The sequence below is a fragment of the Ambystoma mexicanum genome, chromosome 5p, assembly GCF_040938575.1.
Source record: "Ambystoma mexicanum isolate Mex_15411 chromosome 5p, UKY_AmexF1_1, whole genome shotgun sequence".
Lineage (NCBI taxonomy): Eukaryota > Metazoa > Chordata > Amphibia > Caudata > Ambystomatidae > Ambystoma > Ambystoma mexicanum.
This window is the reverse complement of record NC_090930.1, coordinates 21,686,448-21,709,316: the sequence shown is the minus strand read 5'-3', so window position 1 is coordinate 21,709,316 and position 22,869 is coordinate 21,686,448. Positions and strand designations below refer to the sequence as shown.

The following is a 22,869-nucleotide window of genomic DNA, read 5'->3' as shown; positions in this document are numbered from 1 at the left end:
GGGTAGGTACAGTGCCAGGGGGACGGTGGGTGAGGCAATGACAGGTGGCCGAGGAACTGGCTGAAGGAGGGTGGGTGAGGAAATGACAGGTGGGCGAGGAACTGGCTGAAGGAGGGTGGGTGAGGAAATGACAGGTGGGCGAGGAACTGGCTGAAGGAGGGTGGGCGAGGAAATGACAGGTGTGTGAGGAACTGGCTGAAGGAGGGTGGGTGAGGAAATGACAGGTGGGCGAGGAACTGGCTGAAGGAGGGTGGGTGAGGAAATGACAGGTGGGCGAGGAACTGGCTGAAGGAGGGTGGGCGAGGAAATGACAGGTGGGCGAGGAACTGGCTGAAGGAGGGTGGGTGAGGAAATGGCAGGTGGGTGAGGAACTGGCTGAAGGAGGGTGGGTGAGGAAATGACAGGTGGCCGAGGAACTGGCTGAAGGAGGGTGGGTGAGGAACTGGCAGGTCGGTGAGGAACTGGCTGAAGGAGGGTGGGTGAGGAAATGACAGGCGGGCGAGGAACTGGCTGAAGGAGGGTGGCCGAGGAACTGGCTGAAGGAGGGTGGGTGAGGAAATGACAGGTGGCCGAGGAACTGGCTGAAGGGGGGTGGGTGAGGAAATGACAGGTGGCCGAGGAACTGGCTGAAGGAAGGTGGGTAAGGAAATGACAGGTGGCCGAGGAACTGGCTGAAGGAGGGTGGGCGAGGAACTGGCTGAAGGAGGGTGGGTGAGGAAATGACAGGCGGGCGAGGAACTGGCTGAAGGAGGGTGGCCGAGGAACTGGCTGAAGGAGGGTGGGTGAGGAAATGACAGGTGGCCGAGGAACTGGCTGAAGGGGGGTGGGTGAGGAAATGACAGGTGGCCGAGGAACTGGCTGAAGGAGGGTGGGTAAGGAAATGACAGGTGGCCGAGGAACTGGCTGAAGGAGGGTGGGTGAGGAAATGACAGGTGGCCGAGGAACTGGCTGAAGGAGGGTGGGTGAGGAAATGACAGGTGGGCGAGGAACTGGCTGAAGGAGGGTGGGTGAGGAAATGACCGGTGGGCGAGGAACTGGCTGAAGGCGGGTGGGTGAGGAAATGACAGGCGGGCGAGGAACTGGCTGAAGGAGGGTGGCCGAGGAACTGGCTGAAGGAGGGTGGGTGAGGAAATGACAGGTGGCCGAGTAACTGGCTGAAGGGGGGTGGGTGAGGAAATGACAGGTGGCCGAGGAACTGGCTGAAGGAGGGTGGGTAAGGAAATGACAGGTGGCCGAGGAACTGGCTGAAGGAGGGTGGGTGAGGAAATGACAGGTGGGCGAGGAACTGGCTGAAGGGGGGTGGGTGAGGAAATGACAGGTGGGCGAGGAACTGGCTGAAGGAGGGTGGGTAAGGAAATGACAGGTGGCCGAGGAACTGGCTGAAGGAGGGTGGGTGAGGAAATGACAGGTGGGCGAGGAACTGGCTGAAGGAGGGTGGGTGAGGAAATGACAGGTGGGCGAGGAACTGGCTGAAGGAGGGTGGGCGAGGAAATGACAGGTGTGTGAGGAACTGGCTGAAGGAGGGTGGGTGAGGAAATGACAGGTGGGCGAGGAACTGGCTGAAGGAGGGTGGGTGAGGAAATGACAGGTGGGCGAGGAACTGGCTGAAGGAGGGTGGGCGAGGAAATGACAGGTGGGCGAGGAACTGGCTGAAGGAGGGTGGGTGAGGAAATGGCAGGTGGGTGAGGAACTGGCTGAAGGAGGGTGGGTGAGGAAATGACAGGTGGCCGAGGAACTGGCTGAAGGAGGGTGGGTGAGGAACTGGCAGGTCGGTGAGGAACTGGCTGAAGGAGGGTGGGTGAGGAAATGACAGGCGGGCGAGGAACTGGCTGAAGGAGGGTGGCCGAGGAACTGGCTGAAGGAGGGTGGGTGAGGAAATGACAGGTGGCCGAGGAACTGGCTGAAGGGGGGTGGGTGAGGAAATGACAGGTGGCCGAGGAACTGGCTGAAGGAAGGTGGGTAAGGAAATGACAGGTGGCCGAGGAACTGGCTGAAGGAGGGTGGGCGAGGAACTGGCTGAAGGAGGGTGGGTGAGGAAATGACAGGCGGGCGAGGAACTGGCTGAAGGAGGGTGGCCGAGGAACTGGCTGAAGGAGGGTGGGTGAGGAAATGACAGGTGGCCGAGGAACTGGCTGAAGGGGGGTGGGTGAGGAAATGACAGGTGGCCGAGGAACTGGCTGAAGGAGGGTGGGTAAGGAAATGACAGGTGGCCGAGGAACTGGCTGAAGGAGGGTGGGTGAGGAAATGACAGGTGGCCGAGGAACTGGCTGAAGGAGGGTGGGTGAGGAAATGACAGGTGGCCGAGGAACTGGCTGAAGGAGGGTGGGTGAGGAAATGACAGGTGGGCGAGGAACTGGCTGAAGGCGGGTGGGTGAGGAAATGACAGGTGGGCGAGGAACTGGCTGAAGGAGGGTGGGTGAGGAAATGACAGGTGGGCGAGGAACTGGCTGAAGGAGGGTGGGTGAGGAAATGACCGGTGGGCGAGGAACTGGCTGAAGGCGGGTGGGTGAGGAAATGACAGGCGGGCGAGGAACTGGCTGAAGGAGGGTGGCCGAGGAACTGGCTGAAGGAGGGTGGGTGAGGAAATGACAGGTGGCCGAGTAACTGGCTGAAGGGGGGTGGGTGAGGAAATGACAGGTGGCCGAGGAACTGGCTGAAGGAGGGTGGGTAAGGAAATGACAGGTGGCCGAGGAACTGGCTGAAGGAGGGTGGGTGAGGAAATGACAGGTGGGCGAGGAACTGGCTGAAGGGGGGTGGGTGAGGAAATGACAGGTGGGCGAGGAACTGGCTGAAGGAGGGTGGGTAAGGAAATGACAGGTGGCCGAGGAACTGGCTGAAGGAGGGTGGGTGAGGAAATGACAGGTGGGTGAGGAACTGGCTGAAGGAGGGTGGGTGAGGAACTGGCTGAAGGAGGGTGGGTGAAGAAATGACAGGCGGGCGAGGAACTGGCTGAAGGAGGGTGGGTGAGGAAATGACAGGTAGGGGAGGAACTGGCTGAAGGGGGGTGGGTGAGGAAATGACAGGTGGGCGAGGAACTGGCTGAAGGAGGGTGGGTGAGGAAATGACAGGTGGGCGAGGAACTGGCTGAAGGAGGGTGGGTGAGGAAATGACAGGTGGGCGAGGAACTGGCTGAAGGCGGGTGGGTGAGGAAATGACAGGCGGGCGAGGAACTGGCTGAAGGAGGGTGGCCGAGGAACTGGCTGAAGGAGGGTGGGTGAGGAAATGACAGGTGGCCGAGGAACTGGCTGAAGGGGGGTGGGTGAGGAAATGACAGGTGGCCGAGGAACTGGCTGAAGGAGGGTGGGTAAGGAAATGACAGGTGGCCGAGGAACTGGCTGAAGGAGGGTGGGTGAGGAAATGACAGGTGGCAGAGGAACTGGCTGAAGGAGGGTGGGTGAGGAAATGACAGGTGGCCGAGGAACTGGCTGAAGGAGGGTGGGTGAGGAACTGGCTGAAGGAGGGTGGGTGAAGAAATGACAGGCGGGCGAGGAACTGGCTGAAGGAGGGTGGGTGAGGAAATGACAGGTAGGGGAGGAACTGGCTGAAGGAGGGTGGGTGAGGAAATGACAGGCGGGCGAGGAACTGGCTGAAGGAGGGCGGGCGAGGAACTGGCTGAAGGAGGGTGGGTGAGGAACTGGCTGAAGGAGGGTGGGTGAAGAAATGACAGGCGGGCGAGGAACTGGCTGAAGGAGGGTGGGTGAGGAAATGACAGGTAGGGGAGGAACTGGCTGAAGGAGGGTGGGTGAGGAAATGACAGGCGGGCGAGGAACTGGCTGAAGGGGGGTGGGTGAGGAAATGACAGGTGGGCGAGGAACTGGCTGAAGGAGGGTGGGTGAGGAAATGACAGGTGGGCGAGGAACTGGCTGAAGGGGGGTGGGTGAGGAAATGACAGGTGGGCGAGGAACTGGCTGAAGGAGGGTGGGTGAGGAAATGACAGGTGGGCGAGGAACTGGCTGAAGGAGGGTGGGTGAGGAAATGACAGGTGGGTGAGGAACTGGCTGAAGGAGGGTGGGTGAGGAACTGGCTGAAGGAGGGTGGGTGAGGAAATGACAGGTGGGCGAGGAACTGGCTGAAGGAGGGTGGGTGAGGAAATGACAGGTGGCCGAGGAACTGGCTGAAGGAGGGTGGGTGAGAAAATGACAGGTGGCCGAGGAACTGGCTGAAGGAGGGTGGGTGAGGAAATGACAGGTGGCCGAGGAACTGGCTGAAGGAGGGTGGGTGAGGAAATGACAGGTGGGCGAGGAACTGGCTGAAGGGGGGTGGGTGAGGAAATGACAGGTGGGTGAGGAACTGGCTGAAGGAGGGTGGGTGAGGAAATGACAGGTGGGCGAGGAACTGGCTGAAGGTGGGTGAGGAAATGACAGGTGGGCGAGGAACTGGCTGAAGGAGGGTGGGTAAGGAAATGACAGGTGGGCGAGGAGCTGGCTGAAGGAGGGTGAGCGAGGAACTGGCTGAAGGAGGGTGGGTGAGGAAATGACAGGTGGCCAAGGAACTGGCTGAAGGCGGGTGGGTGAGGAACTGGCTGAAGGCGGGTGGGTGAGGAAATGACAGGTGGGTGAGGAACTGGCTGAAGGAGGGTGGGTGAGGAAATGACAGGTGGCCGAGGAACTGGCTGAAGGAGGGTGGGTGAGGAAATGACAGGTGGTCGAGGAACTGGCTGAAGGAGGGTGGGTGAGGAAATGACAGGTGGCCGAGGAACTGGCTGAAGGAGGGTGGGTGAGGAAATGACAGGCGGGCGAGGAACTGGCTGAAGGAGGGTGGGTGAGGAAATGACAGGTGGCCGAGGAACTGGCTGAAGGAGGGTGGGTGAGGAAATGACAGGTGGCCGAGGAACTGGCTGAAGGAGGGTGGGTGAGGAAATGACAGGTGGGCGAGGAACTGGCTGAAGGAGGGTGGGTGAGGAAATGACAGGTGGCCGAGGAACTGGCTGAAGGAGGGTGGGTGAGGAAATGACAGGTGGCCGAGGAACTGGCTGAAGGAGGGTGGGTGAGGAACTGGCTGAAGGCGGGTGGGTGAGGAAATGACAGGTGGGTGAGGAACTGGCTGAAGGAGGGTGGGTGAGGAAATGACAGGTGGGCGAGGAACTGGCTGAAGGAGGGTGGGTGAGGAACTGGCTGAAGGCGGGTGGGTGAGGAAATGACAGGTGGGTGAGGAACTGGCTGAAGGAGGGTGGGTGAGGAAATGACAAGTGGGAGAGGAACTGGCTAAAGGAGGGTGGGTGAGGAAATGACAGGTGGTCGAGGAACTGGTTGAAGGAGGGTGGGTGAGGAAATGACAGGTGGCCGAGGAACTGGCTGAAGGAGGGTGGGTGAGGAAATGACAGGTGGCCGAGGAACTGGCTGAAGGAGGGTGGGTGAGGAAATGACAGGTGGGTGAGGAACTGGCTGAAGGAGGGTGGGTGAGGAAATGACAGGTGGGTGAGGAACTGGCTGAAGGAGGGTGGGTGAGGAAATGACAGGTGGGTGAGGAACTGGCTGAAGGAGGGTGGGTGAGGAAATGACAGGTGGCCGAGGAACTGGCTGAAGGAGGGTGGGTGAGGAACTGGCTGAAGGAGGGTGGGTGAGGAAATGACAGGTGGGTGAGGAACTGGCTGAAGGAAGGTGGGTGAGGAACTGGCTGAAGGAAGGTGGGTGAGGAACTGGCTGAAGGAGGGTGGGTGAGGAACTGGCTGAAGGTGGGTAAGGAAATGACAGGTGGCCGAGGAACTGGCTGAAGGAGGGTGGGTGAGGAACTGGCTGAAGGCGGGTGGGTGAGGAAATGACAGGTGGGTGAGGAACTGGCTGAAGGAGGGTGGGTGAAGAAATGACAGGCGGGCGAGGAACTGGCTGAAGGAGGGTGGGTGAGGAAATGACAGGTAGGGGAGGAACTGGCTGAAGGAGGGTGGGTGAGGAAATGACAGGTGGGCGAGGAACTGGCTGAAGGAGGGTGGGTGAGGAACTGGCTGAAGGAGGGTGGGTGAAGAAATGACAGGCGGGCGAGGAACTGGCTGAAGGAGGGTGGGTGAGGAAATGACAGGTAGGGGAGGAACTGGCTGAAGGAGGGTGGGTGAGGAAATGACAGGCGGGCGAGGAACTGGCTGAAGGAGGGTGGGTGAGGAAATGACAGGTGGGCGAGGAACTGGCTGAAGGGGGGTGGGTGAGGAAATGACAGGTGGCCGAGGAACTGGCTGAAGGAGGGTGGGTGAGGAAATGACAGGTGGGTGAGGAACTGGCTGAAGGAGGGTGGGTGAGGAAATGACAGGTGGCCGAGGAACTGGCTGAAGGAGTGTGGGCGAGGAACTGGCTGAAGGAGGGTGGGTGAGGAAATGACAGGTGGCCGAGGAACTGGCTGAAGGAGGGTGGGTGAGGAACTGGCTGAAGGAGGGTGGGTAAGGAAATGACAGGTGGCCGAGGAACTGGCTGAAGGAGGGTGGGTGAGGAAATGACAGGTGGGTGAGGAACTGGCTGAAGGAGGGTGGGTGAGGAACTGGCTGAAGGAGGGTGGGTGAAGAAATGACAGGCGGGCGAGGAACTGGCTGAAGGAGGGTGGGTGAGGAAATGACAGGTAGGGGAGGAACTGGCTGAAGGAGGGTGGGTGAGGAAATGACAGGCGGGCGAGGAACTGGCTGAAGGGGGGTGGGTGAGGAAATGACAGGTGGGCGAGGAACTGGCTGAAGGAGGGTGGGTGAGGAAATGACAGGTAGGGGAGGAACTGGCTGAAGGAGGGTGGGTGAGGAAATGACAGGCGGGCGAGGAACTGGCTGAAGGGGGGTGGGTGAGGAAATGACAGGTGGGCGAGGAACTGGCTGAAGGAGGGTGGGTGAGGAAATGACAGGTGGGCGAGGAACTGGCTGAAGGGGGGTGGGTGAGGAAATGACAGGTGGGCGAGGAACTGGCTGAAGGAGGGTGGGTGAGGAAATGACAGGTGGCCGAGGAACTGGCTGAAGGAGGGTGGGTGAGGAAATGACAGGTGGCCGAGGAACTGGCTGAAGGAGGGTGGGTGAGGAACTGACTGAAGGAGGGTGGGTGAAGAAATGACAGGCGGGCGAGGAACTGGCTGAAGGAGGGTGGGTGAGGAAATGACAGGTGGCCGAGGAACTGGCTGAAGGAGGGTGGGTGAGGAAATGACAGGTGGCCGAGGAACTGGCTGAAGGAGGGTGGGTGAGGAAATGACAGGTGGGTGAGGAACTGGCTGAAGGAGGGTGGGTGAGGAACTGGCTGAAGGAGGGTGGGTGAGGAAATGACAGGTGGGCGAGGAACTGGCTGAAGGAGGGTGGGTGAGGAAATGACAGGTGGCCGAGGAACTGGCTGAAGGAGGGTGGGTGAGGAAATGACAGGTGGCCGAGGAACTGGCTGAAGGAGGGTGGGTGAGGAAATGACAGGTGGGCGAGGAACTGGCTGAAGGAGGGTGGGTGAGGAAATGACAGGTGGGCGAGGAACTGGCTGAAGGGGGGTGGGTGAGGAAATGACAGGTGGGCGAGGAACTGGCTGAAGGAGGGTGGGTGAGGAAATGACAGGTGGGCGAGGAACTGGCTGAAGGAGGGTGGGTGAGGAAATGACAGGTGGGCGAGGAACTGGCTGAAGGAGGGTGGGTAAGGAAATGACAGGTGGGCGAGGAGCTGGCTGAAGGAGGGTGAGTGAGGAACTGGCTGAAGGAGGGTGGGTGAGGAAATGACAGGTGGCCAAGGAACTGGCTGAAGGAGGGTGGGTGAGGAACTGGCTGAAGGCGGGTGGGTGAGGAAATGACAGGTGGGTGAGGAACTGGCTGAAGGAGGGTGGGTGAGGAAATGACAGGTGGCCGAGGAACTGGCTGAAGGAGGGTGGGTGAGGAAATGACAGGTGGCCGAGGAACTGGCTGAAGGAGGGTGGGTGAGGAAATGACAGGTGGCCGAGGAACTGGCTGAAGGAGGGTGGGTGAGGAAATGACAGGTGGCCGAGGAACTGGCTGAAGGAGGGTGGGTGAGGAACTGGCTGAAGGCGGGTGGGTGAGGAAATGACAGGTGGGTGAGGAACTGGCTGAAGGAGGGTGGGTGAGGAAATGACAGGTGGGCGAGGAACTGGCTGAAGGAGGGTGGGTGAGGAACTGGCTGAAGGCGGGTGGGTGAGGAAATGACAGGTGGGTGAGGAACTGGCTGAAGGAGGGTGGGTGAGGAAATGACAAGTGGGCGAGGAACTGGCTAAAGGAGGGTGGGTGAGGAAATGACAGGTGGTCGAGGAACTGGTTGAAGGAGGGTGGGTGAGGAAATGACAGGTGGCCGAGGAACTGGCTGAAGGAGGGTGGGTGAGGAAATGACAGGTGGGCGAGGAACTGGCTGAAGGAGGGTGGGTGAGGAAATGACAGGTGGCCGAGGAACTGGCTGAAGGAGGGTGGGTGAGGAAATGACAGGTGGGTGAGGAACTGGCTGAAGGAGGGTGGGTGAGGAAATGACAGGTGGCCGAGGAACTGGCTGAAGGAGGGTGGGTGAGGAACTGGCTGAAGGAGGGTGGGTGAGGAAATGACAGGTGGGTGAGGAACTGGCTGAAGGAAGGTGGGTGAGGAACTGGCTGAAGGAAGGTGGGTGAGGAACTGGCTGAAGGAGGGTGGGTGAGGAACTGGCTGAAGGTGGGTAAGGAAATGACAGGTGGCCGAGGAACTGGCTGAAGGAGGGTGGGTGAGGAACTGGCTGAAGGAGGGTGGGTAAGGAAATGACAGGTGGGCGAGGAACTGGCTGAAGGAGGGTGGGTGAGGAAATGACAGGTGGCCGAGGAACTGGCTGAAGGAGGGTGGGCGAGGAACTGGCTGAAGGAGGGTGGGTGAGGAAATGACAGGTGGCCGAGGAACTGGCTGAAGGAGGGTGGGTGAGGAACTGGCTGAAGGAGGGTGGGTAAGGAAATGACAGGTGGCCGAGGAACTGGCTGAAGGAGGGTGGGTGAGGAAATGACAGGTGGCCGAGGAACTGGCTGAAGGAGGGTGGGTGAGGAAATGACAGGTGGGTGAGGAACTGGCTGAAGGAGGGTGGGTGAGGAAATGACAGGTGGTTAAGTAACTGGCTGAAGGAGGGTGGGTGAGGAAATGACAGGTGGGCGAGGAACTGGCTGAAGGAGGGTGGGTAAGGAAATGACAGGAGGGTGAGTGAGGAACTGGCTGAAGGAGGGTGGGTAAGGAAATGACAGGTGGGCGAGGAAATGACAGGTGGGCGAGGAACTGGCTGAAGGAGGGTGGGTAAGGAAATGACAGGTGGGCGAGGAGCTGGCTGAAGGAGGGTGGGTGAGGAACTGGCTGAAGGCGGGTGGGTGAGGAAATGACAGGTGGGTGAGGAACTGGCTGAAGGAGGGTGGGTGAGGAAATGACAGGTGGCCGAGGAACTGGCTGAAGGAGGGTGGGTGAGGAAATGACAGGTGGCCGAGGAACTGGCTGAAGGAGGGTGGGTGAGGAAATGACAGGTGGCCGAGGAACTGGCTGAAGGAGGGTGGGTGAGGAAATGACAGGTGGCCGAGGAACTGGCTGAAGGAGGGTGGGTGAGGAACTGGCTGAAGGCGGGTGGGTGAGGAAATGACAGGTGGGTGAGGAACTGGCTGAAGGAGGGTGGGTGAGGAAATGACAAGTGGGCGAGGAACTGGCTAAAGGAGGGTGGGTGAGGAAATGACAGGTGGTCGAGGAACTGGTTGAAGGAGGGTGGGTGAGGAAATGACAGGTGGCCGAGGAACTGGCTGAAGGAGGGTGGGTGAGGAAATGACAGGTGGGCGAGGAACTGGCTGAAGGAGGGTGGGTGAGGAAATGACAGGTGGCCGAGGAACTGGCTGAAGGAGGGTGGGTGAGGAAATGACAGGTGGGTGAGGAACTGGCTGAAGGAGGGTGGGTGAGGAAATGACAGGTGGCCGAGGAACTGGCTGAAGGAGGGTGGGTGAGGAACTGGCTGAAGGAGGGTGGGTGAGGAAATGACAGGTGGGTGAGGAACTGGCTGAAGGAAGGTGGGTGAGGAACTGGCTGAAGGAAGGTGGGTGAGGAACTGGCTGAAGGAGGGTGGGTGAGGAACTGGCTGAAGGTGGGTAAGGAAATGACAGGTGGCCGAGGAACTGGTTGAAGGAGGGTGGGTGAGGAACTGGCTGAAGGAGGGTGGGTAAGGAAATGACAGGTGGGCGAGGAACTGGCTGAAGGAGGGTGGGTGAGGAAATGACAGGTGGCCGAGGAACTGGCTGAAGGAGGGTGGGCGAGGAACTGGCTGAAGGAGGGTGGGTGAGGAAATGACAGGTGGCCGAGGAACTGGCTGAAGGAGGGTGGGTGAGGAACTGGCTGAAGGAGGGTGGGTAAGGAAATGACAGGTGGCCGAGGAACTGGCTGAAGGAGGGTGGGTGAGGAAATGACAGGTGGCCGAGGAACTGGCTGAAGGAGGGTGGGTGAGGAAATGACAGGTGGGTGAGGAACTGGCTGAAGGAGGGTGGGTGAGGAAATGACAGGTGGTTAAGTAACTGGCTGAAGGAGGGTGGGTGAGGAAATGACAGGTGGGCGAGGAACTGGCTGAAGGAGGGTGGGTAAGGAAATGACAGGAGGGTGAGTGAGGAACTGGCTGAAGGAGGGTGGGTAAGGAAATGACAGGTGGGCGAGGAAATGACAGGTGGGCGAGGAACTGGCTGAAGGAGGGTGGGTAAGGAAATGACAGGTGGGCGAGGAGCTGGCTGAAGGAGGGTGAGTGAGGAACTGGCTGAAGGAGGGTGGGTGAGGAAATGACAGGTGGGCGAGGAACTGGCTGAAGGGGGGTGGGTGAGGAAATGACAGGTGGGCGAGGAACTGGCTGAAGGAGGGTGGGTGAGGAAATGACAGGTGGCCGAGGAACTGGCTGAAGGAGGGTGGGTGAGGAAATGACAGGTGGCCAAGGAACTGGCTTAAGGAGGGTGGGTGAGGAACTGGCTGAAGGCGGGTGGGTGAGGAAATGACAGGTGGGTGAGGAACTGGCTGAAGGAGGGTGCGTGAGGAAATGACAGGTGGGTGAGGAACTGGCTGAAGGAGGGTGGGTGAAGAAATGACAGGCGGGCGAGGAACTGGCTGAAGGAGGGTGGGTGAGGAAATGACAGGTAGGGGAGGAACTGGCTGAAGGAGGGTGGGTGAGGAAATGACAGGTGGGCGAGGAACTGGCTGAAGGAGGGTGGGTGAGGAACTGGCTGAAGGAGGGTGGGTGAAGAAATGACAGCCGGGCGAGGAACTGGCTGAAGGAGGGTGGGTGAGGAAATGACAGGTAGGGGAGGAACTGGCTGAAGGAGGGTGGGTGAGGAAATGACAGGTGGGTGAGGAACTGGCTGAAGGAGGGTGGGTGAGGAACTGGCTGAAGGAGGGTGGGTGAGGAAATGACAGGTGGGCGAGGAACTGGCTGAAGGAGGGTGGGTGAGGAAATGACAGGTGGCCGAGGAACTGGCTGAAGGAGGGTGGGTGAGAAAATGACAGGTGGCCGAGGAACTGGCTGAAGGAGGGTGGGTGAGGAAATGACAGGTGGCCGAGGAACTGGCTGAAGGAGGGTGGGTGAGGAAATGACAGGTGGGCGAGGAACTGGCTGAAGGGGGGTGGGTGAGGAAATGACAGGTGGGTGAGGAACTGGCTGAAGGAGGGTGGGTGAGGAAATGACAGGTGGGCGAGGAACTGGCTGAAGGTGGGTGAGGAAATGACAGGTGGGCGAGGAACTGGCTGAAGGAGGGTGGGTAAGGAAATGACAGGTGGGCGAGGAGCTGGCTGAAGGAGGGTGAGCGAGGAACTGGCTGAAGGAGGGTGGGTGAGGAAATGACAGGTGGCCAAGGAACTGGCTGAAGGCGGGTGGGTGAGGAACTGGCTGAAGGCGGGTGGGTGAGGAAATGACAGGTGGGTGAGGAACTGGCTGAAGGAGGGTGGGTGAGGAAATGACAGGTGGCCGAGGAACTGGCTGAAGGAGGGTGGGTGAGGAAATGACAGGTGGTCGAGGAACTGGCTGAAGGAGGGTGGGTGAGGAAATGACAGGTGGCCGAGGAACTGGCTGAAGGAGGGTGGGTGAGGAAATGACAGGCGGGCGAGGAACTGGCTGAAGGAGGGTGGGTGAGGAAATGACAGGTGGCCGAGGAACTGGCTGAAGGAGGGTGGGTGAGGAAATGACAGGTGGCCGAGGAACTGGCTGAAGGAGGGTGGGTGAGGAAATGACAGGTGGGCGAGGAACTGGCTGAAGGAGGGTGGGTGAGGAAATGACAGGTGGCCGAGGAACTGGCTGAAGGAGGGTGGGTGAGGAAATGACAGGTGGCCGAGGAACTGGCTGAAGGAGGGTGGGTGAGGAACTGGCTGAAGGCGGGTGGGTGAGGAAATGACAGGTGGGTGAGGAACTGGCTGAAGGAGGGTGGGTGAGGAAATGACAGGTGGGCGAGGAACTGGCTGAAGGAGGGTGGGTGAGGAACTGGCTGAAGGCGGGTGGGTGAGGAAATGACAGGTGGGTGAGGAACTGGCTGAAGGAGGGTGGGTGAGGAAATGACAAGTGGGAGAGGAACTGGCTAAAGGAGGGTGGGTGAGGAAATGACAGGTGGTCGAGGAACTGGTTGAAGGAGGGTGGGTGAGGAAATGACAGGTGGCCGAGGAACTGGCTGAAGGAGGGTGGGTGAGGAAATGACAGGTGGCCGAGGAACTGGCTGAAGGAGGGTGGGTGAGGAAATGACAGGTGGGTGAGGAACTGGCTGAAGGAGGGTGGGTGAGGAAATGACAGGTGGGTGAGGAACTGGCTGAAGGAGGGTGGGTGAGGAAATGACAGGTGGGTGAGGAACTGGCTGAAGGAGGGTGGGTGAGGAAATGACAGGTGGCCGAGGAACTGGCTGAAGGAGGGTGGGTGAGGAACTGGCTGAAGGAGGGTGGGTGAGGAAATGACAGGTGGGTGAGGAACTGGCTGAAGGAAGGTGGGTGAGGAACTGGCTGAAGGAAGGTGGGTGAGGAACTGGCTGAAGGAGGGTGGGTGAGGAACTGGCTGAAGGTGGGTAAGGAAATGACAGGTGGCCGAGGAACTGGCTGAAGGAGGGTGGGTGAGGAACTGGCTGAAGGCGGGTGGGTGAGGAAATGACAGGTGGGTGAGGAACTGGCTGAAGGAGGGTGGGTGAAGAAATGACAGGCGGGCGAGGAACTGGCTGAAGGAGGGTGGGTGAGGAAATGACAGGTAGGGGAGGAACTGGCTGAAGGAGGGTGGGTGAGGAAATGACAGGTGGGCGAGGAACTGGCTGAAGGAGGGTGGGTGAGGAACTGGCTGAAGGAGGGTGGGTGAAGAAATGACAGGCGGGCGAGGAACTGGCTGAAGGAGGGTGGGTGAGGAAATGACAGGTAGGGGAGGAACTGGCTGAAGGAGGGTGGGTGAGGAAATGACAGGCGGGCGAGGAACTGGCTGAAGGAGGGTGGGTGAGGAAATGACAGGTGGGCGAGGAACTGGCTGAAGGGGGGTGGGTGAGGAAATGACAGGTGGGCGAGGAACTGGCTGAAGGAGGGTGGGTGAGGAAATGACAGGTGGCCGAGGAACTGGCTGAAGGAGGGTGGGTGAGGAAATGACAGGTGGGTGAGGAACTGGCTGAAGGAGGGTGGGTGAGGAAATGACAGGTGGCCGAGGAACTGGCTGAAGGAGTGTGGGCGAGGAACTGGCTGAAGGAGGGTGGGTGAGGAAATGACAGGTGGCCGAGGAACTGGCTGAAGGAGGGTGGGTGAGGAACTGGCTGAAGGAGGGTGGGTAAGGAAATGACAGGTGGCCGAGGAACTGGCTGAAGGAGGGTGGGTGAGGAAATGACAGGTGGGTGAGGAACTGGCTGAAGGAGGGTGGGTGAGGAACTGGCTGAAGGAGGGTGGGTGAAGAAATGACAGGCGGGCGAGGAACTGGCTGAAGGAGGGTGGGTGAGGAAATGACAGGTAGGGGAGGAACTGGCTGAAGGAGGGTGGGTGAGGAAATGACAGGCGGGCGAGGAACTGGCTGAAGGGGGGTGGGTGAGGAAATGACAGGTGGGCGAGGAACTGGCTGAAGGAGGGTGGGTGAGGAAATGACAGGTAGGGGAGGAACTGGCTGAAGGAGGGTGGGTGAGGAAATGACAGGCGGGCGAGGAACTGGCTGAAGGGGGGTGGGTGAGGAAATGACAGGTGGGCGAGGAACTGGCTGAAGGAGGGTGGGTGAGGAAATGACAGGTGGGCGAGGAACTGGCTGAAGGGGGGTGGGTGAGGAAATGACAGGTGGGCGAGGAACTGGCTGAAGGAGGGTGGGTGAGGAAATGACAGGTGGCCGAGGAACTGGCTGAAGGAGGGTGGGTGAGGAAATGACAGGTGGCCGAGGAACTGGCTGAAGGAGGGTGGGTGAGGAACTGACTGAAGGAGGGTGGGTGAAGAAATGACAGGCGGGCGAGGAACTGGCTGAAGGAGGGTGGGTGAGGAAATGACAGGTGGCCGAGGAACTGGCTGAAGGAGGGTGGGTGAGGAAATGACAGGTGGCCGAGGAACTGGCTGAAGGAGGGTGGGTGAGGAAATGACAGGTGGGTGAGGAACTGGCTGAAGGAGGGTGGGTGAGGAACTGGCTGAAGGAGGGTGGGTGAGGAAATGACAGGTGGGCGAGGAACTGGCTGAAGGAGGGTGGGTGAGGAAATGACAGGTGGCCGAGGAACTGGCTGAAGGAGGGTGGGTGAGGAAATGACAGGTGGCCGAGGAACTGGCTGAAGGAGGGTGGGTGAGGAAATGACAGGTGGGCGAGGAACTGGCTGAAGGAGGGTGGGTGAGGAAATGACAGGTGGGCGAGGAACTGGCTGAAGGGGGGTGGGTGAGGAAATGACAGGTGGGCGAGGAACTGGCTGAAGGAGGGTGGGTGAGGAAATGACAGGTGGGCGAGGAACTGGCTGAAGGAGGGTGGGTGAGGAAATGACAGGTGGGCGAGGAACTGGCTGAAGGAGGGTGGGTAAGGAAATGACAGGTGGGCGAGGAGCTGGCTGAAGGAGGGTGAGTGAGGAACTGGCTGAAGGAGGGTGGGTGAGGAAATGACAGGTGGCCAAGGAACTGGCTGAAGGAGGGTGGGTGAGGAACTGGCTGAAGGCGGGTGGGTGAGGAAATGACAGGTGGGTGAGGAACTGGCTGAAGGAGGGTGGGTGAGGAAATGACAGGTGGCCGAGGAACTGGCTGAAGGAGGGTGGGTGAGGAAATGACAGGTGGCCGAGGAACTGGCTGAAGGAGGGTGGGTGAGGAAATGACAGGTGGCCGAGGAACTGGCTGAAGGAGGGTGGGTGAGGAAATGACAGGTGGCCGAGGAACTGGCTGAAGGAGGGTGGGTGAGGAACTGGCTGAAGGCGGGTGGGTGAGGAAATGACAGGTGGGTGAGGAACTGGCTGAAGGAGGGTGGGTGAGGAAATGACAGGTGGGCGAGGAACTGGCTGAAGGAGGGTGGGTGAGGAACTGGCTGAAGGCGGGTGGGTGAGGAAATGACAGGTGGGTGAGGAACTGGCTGAAGGAGGGTGGGTGAGGAAATGACAAGTGGGCGAGGAACTGGCTAAAGGAGGGTGGGTGAGGAAATGACAGGTGGTCGAGGAACTGGTTGAAGGAGGGTGGGTGAGGAAATGACAGGTGGCCGAGGAACTGGCTGAAGGAGGGTGGGTGAGGAAATGACAGGTGGGCGAGGAACTGGCTGAAGGAGGGTGGGTGAGGAAATGACAGGAGGCCGAGGAACTGGCTGAAGGAGGGTGGGTGAGGAAATGACAGGTGGGTGAGGAACTGGCTGAAGGAGGGTGGGTGAGGAAATGACAGGTGGCCGAGGAACTGGCTGAAGGAGGGTGGGTGAGGAACTGGCTGAAGGAGGGTGGGTGAGGAAATGACAGGTGGGTGAGGAACTGGCTGAAGGAAGGTGGGTGAGGAACTGGCTGAAGGAAGGTGGGTGAGGAACTGGCTGAAGGAGGGTGGGTGAGGAACTGGCTGAAGGTGGGTAAGGAAATGACAGGTGGCCGAGGAACTGGCTGAAGGAGGGTGGGTGAGGAACTGGCTGAAGGAGGGTGGGTAAGGAAATGACAGGTGGGCGAGGAACTGGCTGAAGGAGGGTGGGTGAGGAAATGACAGGTGGCCGAGGAACTGGCTGAAGGAGGGTGGGCGAGGAACTGGCTGAAGGAGGGTGGGTGAGGAAATGACAGGTGGCCGAGGAACTGGCTGAAGGAGGGTGGGTGAGGAACTGGCTGAAGGAGGGTGGGTAAGGAAATGACAGGTGGCCGAGGAACTGGCTGAAGGAGGGTGGGTGAGGAAATGACAGGTGGCCGAGGAACTGGCTGAAGGAGGGTGGGTGAGGAAATGACAGGTGGGTGAGGAACTGGCTGAAGGAGGGTGGGTGAGGAAATGACAGGTGGTTAAGTAACTGGCTGAAGGAGGGTGGGTGAGGAAATGACAGGTGGGCGAGGAACTGGCTGAAGGAGGGTGGGTAAGGAAATGACAGGAGGGTGAGTGAGGAACTGGCTGAAGGAGGGTGGGTAAGGAAATGACAGGTGGGCGAGGAAATGACAGGTGGGCGAGGAACTGGCTGAAGGAGGGTGGGTAAGGAAATGACAGGTGGGCGAGGAGCTGGCTGAAGGAGGGTGGGTGAGGAACTGGCTGAAGGCGGGTGGGTGAGGAAATGACAGGTGGGTGAGGAACTGGCTGAAGGAGGGTGGGTGAGGAAATGACAGGTGGCCGAGGAACTGGCTGAAGGAGGGTGGGTGAGGAAATGACAGGTGGCCGAGGAACTGGCTGAAGGAGGGTGGGTGAGGAAATGACAGGTGGCCGAGGAACTGGCTGAAGGAGGGTGGGTGAGGAAATGACAGGTGGCCGAGGAACTGGCTGAAGGAGGGTGGGTGAGGAACTGGCTGAAGGCGGGTGGGTGAGGAAATGACAGGTGGGTGAGGAACTGGCTGAAGGAGGGTGGGTGAGGAAATGACAGGTGGGCGAGGAACTGGCTGAAGGAGGGTGGGTGAGGAACTGGCTGAAGGCGGGTGGGTGAGGAAATGACAGGTGGGTGAGGAACTGGCTGAAGGAGGGTGGGTGAGGAAATGACAAGTGGGCGAGGAACTGGCTAAAGGAGGGTGGGTGAGGAAATGACAGGTGGTCGAGGAACTGGTTGAAGGAGGGTGGGTGAGGAAATGACAGGTGGCCGAGGAACTGGCTGAAGGAGGGTGGGTGAGGAAATGACAGGTGGGCGAGGAACTGGCTGAAGGAGGGTGGGTGAGGAAATGACAGGTGGCCGAGGAACTGGCTGAAGGAGGGTGGGTGAGGAAATGACAGGTGGGTGAGGAACTGGCTGAAGGAGGGTGGGTGAGGAAATGACAGGTGGCCGAGGAACTGGCTGAAGGAGGGTGGGTGAGGAACTGGCTGAAGGAGGGTGGGTGAGGAAATGACAGGTGGGTGAGGAACTGGCTGAAGGAAGGTGGGTGAGGAACTGGCTGAAGGAAGGTGGGTGAGGAACTGGCTGAAGGAGGGTGGGTGAGGAACTGGCTGAAGGTGGGTAAGGAAATGACAGGTGGCCGAGGAACTGGCTGAAGGAGGGTGGGTGAGGAACTGGCTGAAGGAGGGTGGGTAAGGAAATGACAGGTGGGCGAGGAACTGGCTGAAGGAGGGTGGGTGAGGAAATGACTGGTGGCCGAGGAACTGGCTGAAGGAGGGTGGGCGAGGAACTGGCTGAAGGAGGGTGGGTGAGGAAATGACAGGTGGCCGAGGAACTGGCTGAAGGAGGGTGGGTGAGGAACTGGCTGAAGGAGGGTGGGTAAGGAAATGACAGGTGGCCGAGGAACTGGCTGAAGGAGGGTGGGTGAGGAAATGACAGGTGGCCGAGGAACTGGCTGAAGGAGGGTGGGTGAGGAAATGACAGGTGGGTGAGGAACTGGCTGAAGGAGGGTGGGTGAGGAAATGACAGGTGGTTAAGTAACTGGCTGAAGGAGGGTGGGTGAGGAAATGACAGGTGGGCGAGGAACTGGCTGAAGGAGGGTGGGTAAGGAAATGACAGGAGGGTGAGTGAGGAACTGGCTGAAGGAGGGTGGGTAAGGAAATGACAGGTGGGCGAGGAAATGACAGGTGGGCGAGGAACTGGCTGAAGGAGGGTGGGTAAGGAAATGACAGGTGGGCGAGGAGCTGGCTGAAGGAGGGTGAGTGAGGAACTGGCTGAAGGAGGGTGGGTGAGGAAATGACAGGTGGGCGAGGAACTGGCTGAAGGGGGGTGGGTGAGGAAATGACAGGTGGGCGAGGAACTGGCTGAAGGAGGGTGGGTGAGGAAATGACAGGTGGCCGAGGAACTGGCTGAAGGAGGGTGGGTGAGGAAATGACAGGTGGCCAAGGAACTGGCTTAAGGAGGGTGGGTGAGGAACTGGCTGAAGGCGGGTGGGTGAGGAAATGACAGGTGGGTGAGGAACTGGCTGAAGGAGGGTGCGTGAGGAAATGACAGGTGGGTGAGGAACTGGCTGAAGGAGGGTGGGTGAAGAAATGACAGGCGGGCGAGGAACTGGCTGAAGGAGGGTGGGTGAGGAAATGACAGGTAGGGGAGGAACTGGCTGAAGGAGGGTGGGTGAGGAAATGACAGGTGGGCGAGGAACTGGCTGAAGGAGGGTGGGTGAGGAACTGGCTGAAGGAGGGTGGGTGAAGAAATGACAGCCGGGCGAGGAACTGGCTGAAGGAGGGTGGGTGAGGAAATGACAGGTAGGGGAGGAACTGGCTGAAGGAGGGTGGGTGAGGAAATGACAGGTGGCCGAGGAACTGGCTGAAGGAGGGTGGGTGAGGAAATGACAGGTGGCCGAGGAACTGGCTGAAGGAGGGTGGGCGAGGAACTGGCTGAAGGAGGGTGGGTGAGGAAATGACAGGTGGCCGAGGAACTGGCTGAAGGAGGGTGGGTGAGGAACTGGCTGAAGGAGGGTGGGTAAGGAAATGACAGGTGGCCGAGGAACTGGCTGAAGGAGGGTGGGTGAGGAAATGACAGGTGGCCGAGGAACTGGCTGAAGGAGGGTGGGTGAGGAAATGACAGGTGGGTGAGGAACTGGCTGAAGGAGGGTGGGTGAGGAACTGGCTGAAGGAGGGTGGGTGAAGAAATGACAGGCGGGCGAGGAACTGGCTGAAGGAGGGTGGGTGAGGAAATGACAGGTAGGGGAGGAACTGGCTGAAGGAGGGTGGGTGAGGAAATGACAGGCGGGCGAGGAACTGGCTGAAGGAGGGTGGGTGAGGAACTGGCTGAAGGAGGGTGGGTGAAGAAATGACAGGCGGGCGAGGAACTGGCTGAAGGAGGGTGGGTGAGGAAATGACAGGTGGGCGAGGAACTGGCTGAAGGAGGGTGGGTGAGGAAATGACAGGCGGGCGAGGAACTGGCTGAAGGAGGGTGGGTGAGGAACTGGCTGAAGGAGGGTGGGTGAAGAAATGACAGGTGGGCGAGGAACTGGCTGAAGGGGGGGTGGGTGAGGAAATGACAGGTGGGCGAGGAACTGGCTGAAGGAGGGTGGGTGAGGAAATGACAGGTGGCCGAGGAACTGGCTGAAGGAGGGTGGGTGAGGAAATGACAGGTGGGTGAGGAACTTCCTGAAGGAGGGTGGGTGAGGAACTGGCTGAAGGAGGGTGGGTGAGGAAATGACAGGTGGGCGAGGAACTGGCTGAAGGAGGGTGGGTGAGGAAATGACAGGTGGCCGAGGAACTGGCTGAAGGAGGGTGGGTGAGGAAATGACAGGTGGCCGAGGAACTGGCTGAAGGAGGGTGGGTGAGGAAATGACAGGTGGGCGAGGAACTGGCTGAAGGGGGGTGGGTGAGGAAATGACAGGTGGGTGAGGAACTGGCTGAAGGAGGGTGGGTGAGGAAATGACAGGTGGGCGAGGAACTGGCTGAAGGAGGGTGGGTGAGGAAATGACAGGTGGGCGAGGAACTGGCTGAAGGAGGGTGGGTAAGGAAATGACAGGTGGGCGAGGAGCTGGCTGAAGGAGGGTGAGTGAGGAACTGGCTGAAGGAGGGTGGGTAAGGAAATGACAGGTGGCCAAGGAACTGGCTGAAGGAGGGTGGGTGAGGAACTGGCTGAAGGCGGGTGGGTGAGGAAATGACAGGTGGGTGAGGAACTGGCTGAAGGAGGGTGGTTGAGGAAATGACAGGTGGCCGAGGAACTGGCTGAAGGAGGGTGGGTGAGGAAATGACAGGTGGCCGAGGAACTGGCTGAAGGAGGGTGGGTGAGGAAATGACAGGTGGCCGAGGAACTGGCTGAAGAAGGGTGGGTGAGGAAATGACAGGTGGGCGAGGAACTGGCTTAAGGAGGGTGGGTGAGGAAATGACAGGTGGGCGAGGAACTGGCTGAAGGGGGGTGGGTGAGGAAATGACAGGTGGGTGAGGAACTGGCTGAAGGAGGGTGGGTGAGGAAATGACAGGTGGGCGAGGAACTGGCTGAAGGAGGGTGGGTGAGGAAATGACAGGTGGGCGAGGAACTGGCTGAAGGAGGGTGGGTAAGGAAATGACAGGTGGGCGAGGAGCTGGCTGAAGGAGGGTGAGTGAGGAACTGGCTGAAGGAGGGTGGGTGAGGAAATGACAGGTGGCCAAGGAACTGGCTGAAGGAGGGTGGGTGAGGAACTGGCTGAAGGCGGGTGGGTGAGGAAATGACAGGTGGGTGAGGAACTGGCTGAAGGAGGGTGGGTGAGGAAATGACAGGTGGCAGAGGAACTGGCTGAAGGAGGGTGGGTGAGGAAATGACAGGTGGCCGAGGAACTGGCTGAAGGAGGGTGGGTGAGGAAATGACAGGTGGCCGAGGAACTGGCTGAAGGAGGGTGGGTGAGGAAATGACAGGCGGGCGAGGAACTGGCTGAAGGAGGGTGGGTGAGGAAATGACAGGTGGCCGAGGAACTGGCTGAAGGAGGGTGGGTGAGGAAATGACAGGTGGCCGAGGAACTGGCTGAAGGAGGGTGGGTGAGGAAATGACAGGTGGGCGAGGAACTGGCTGAAGGAGGGTGGGTGAGGAAATGACAGGTGGCCGAGGAACTGGCTGAAGGAGGGTGGGTGAGGAACTGGCTGAAGGCGGGTGGGTGAGGAAATGACAGGCGGGCGAGGAACTGGCTGAAGGAGGGTGGGTGAGGAAATGACAGGTGGGTGAGGAACTGGCTGAAGGAGGGTGGGTGAAGAAATGACAGGCGGGCGAGGAACTGGCTGAAGGAGGGTGGGTGAGGAAATGACAGGTAGGGGAGGAACTGGCTGAAGGAGGGTGGGTGAGGAAATGACAGGTGGGCGAGGAACTGGCTGAAGGAGGGTGGGTGAGGAACTGGCTGAAGGAGGGTGGGTGAAGAAATGACAGGCGGGCGAGGAACTGGCTGAAGGAGGGTGGGTGAGGAAATGACAGGTAGGGGAGGAACTGGCTGAAGGAGGGTGGATGAGGAAATGACAGGCGGGCGAGGAACTGGCTGAAGGAGGGTGGGTGAGGAAATGACAGGTGGGCGAGGAACTGGCTGAAGGGGGGTGGGTGAGGAAATGACAGGTGGGCGAGGAACTGGCTGAAGGAGGGTGGGTGAGGAAATGACAGGTGGGTGAGGAACTGGCTGAAGGAGGGTGGGTGAGGAACTGGCTGAAGGAGGGTGGGTGAGGAAATGACAGGTGGCCGAGGAACTGGCTGAAGGAGGGTGGGTGAGGAACTGGCTGAAGGCGGGTGGGTGAGGAAATGACAGGTGGGTGAGGAACTGGCTGAAGGAGGGTGGGTGAGGAACTGGCTGAAGGAGGGTGGGTGAGGAAATGACAAGTGGGCGAGGAACTGGCTAAAGGAGGGTGGGTGAGGAAATGACAGGTGGTCGAGGAACTGGTTGAAGGAGGGTGGGTGAGGAAATGACAGGTGGGTGAGGAACTGGCTGAAGGAGGGTGGGTGAGGAAATGACAGGTGGGTGAGGAACTGGCTGAAGGAGGGTGGGTGAGGAAATGACAGGTGGCCGAGGAACTGGCTGAAGGAGGGTGGGTGAGGAACTGGCTGAAGGAGGGTGGGTGAGGAAATGACAGGTGGGTGAGGAACTGGCTGAAGGAAGGTGGGTGAGGAACTGGCTGAAGGAAGGTGGGTGAGGAACTGGCTGAAGGAGGGTGGGTGAGGAACTGGCTGAAGGTGGGTAAGGAAATGACAGGTGGCCGAGGAACTGGCTGAAGGAGGGTGGGTGAGGAACTGGCTGAAGGAGGGTGGGTAAGGAAATGACAGGTGGGCGAGGAACTGGCTGAAGGAGGGTGGGTGAGGAAATGACAGGTGGCCGAGGAACTGGCTGAAGGAGGGTGGGTGAGGAAATGACAGGTGGGTGAGGAACTGGCTGAAGGAGGGTGGGTGAGGAAATGACAGGTGGTTAAGTAACTGGCTGAAGGAGGGTGGGTGAGGAAATGACAGGTGGGTGAGGAACTGGCTGAAGGAGGGTGGGTAAGGAAATGACAGGTGGGCGAGGAGCTGGCTGAAGGAGGGTGAGTGAGGAACTGGCTGAAGGAGGGTGGGTAAGGAAATGACAGGTGGGCGAGGAAATGACAGGTGGGCGAGGAACTGGCTGAAGGAGGGTGGGTAAGGAAATGACAGGTGGGCGAGGAGCTGGCTGAAGGAGGGTGAGTGAGGAACTGGCTGAAGGAGGGTGGGTGAGGAAATGACAGGTGGCCAAGGAACTGGCTTAAGGAGGGTGGGTGAGGAACTGGCTGAAGGCGGGTGGGTGAGGAACTGGCTGAAGGAGGGTGGGTGAAGAAATGACAGGCGGGCGAGGAACTGGCTGAAGGAGGGTGGGTGAGGAAATGACAGGTAGGGGAGGAACTGGCTGAAGGAGGGTGGGTGAGGAAATGACAGGTGGGCGAGGAACTGGCTGAAGGAGGGTGGGCGAGGAACTGGCTGAAGGAGGGTGGGCGAGGAACTGGCTGAAGGAGGGTGGGTGAGGAAATGACAGGTGGGCGAGGAACTGGCTGAAGGGGGGTGGGTGAGGAAATGACAGGTGGGCGAGGAACTGG

At 59.6% G+C, this 22,869-nt stretch overlaps 1 protein-coding gene across 1 annotated transcript in view; it reads left to right on the top strand.

Annotated features, from left to right (window-relative positions):
- GCNA (germ cell nuclear acidic peptidase) overlaps positions 1 to 22,869 on the top strand; it is a 530,843-nt gene that overhangs the window by 529 nt on the left and 507,445 nt on the right. The gene's annotated exons all lie outside the window — the stretch shown is intronic.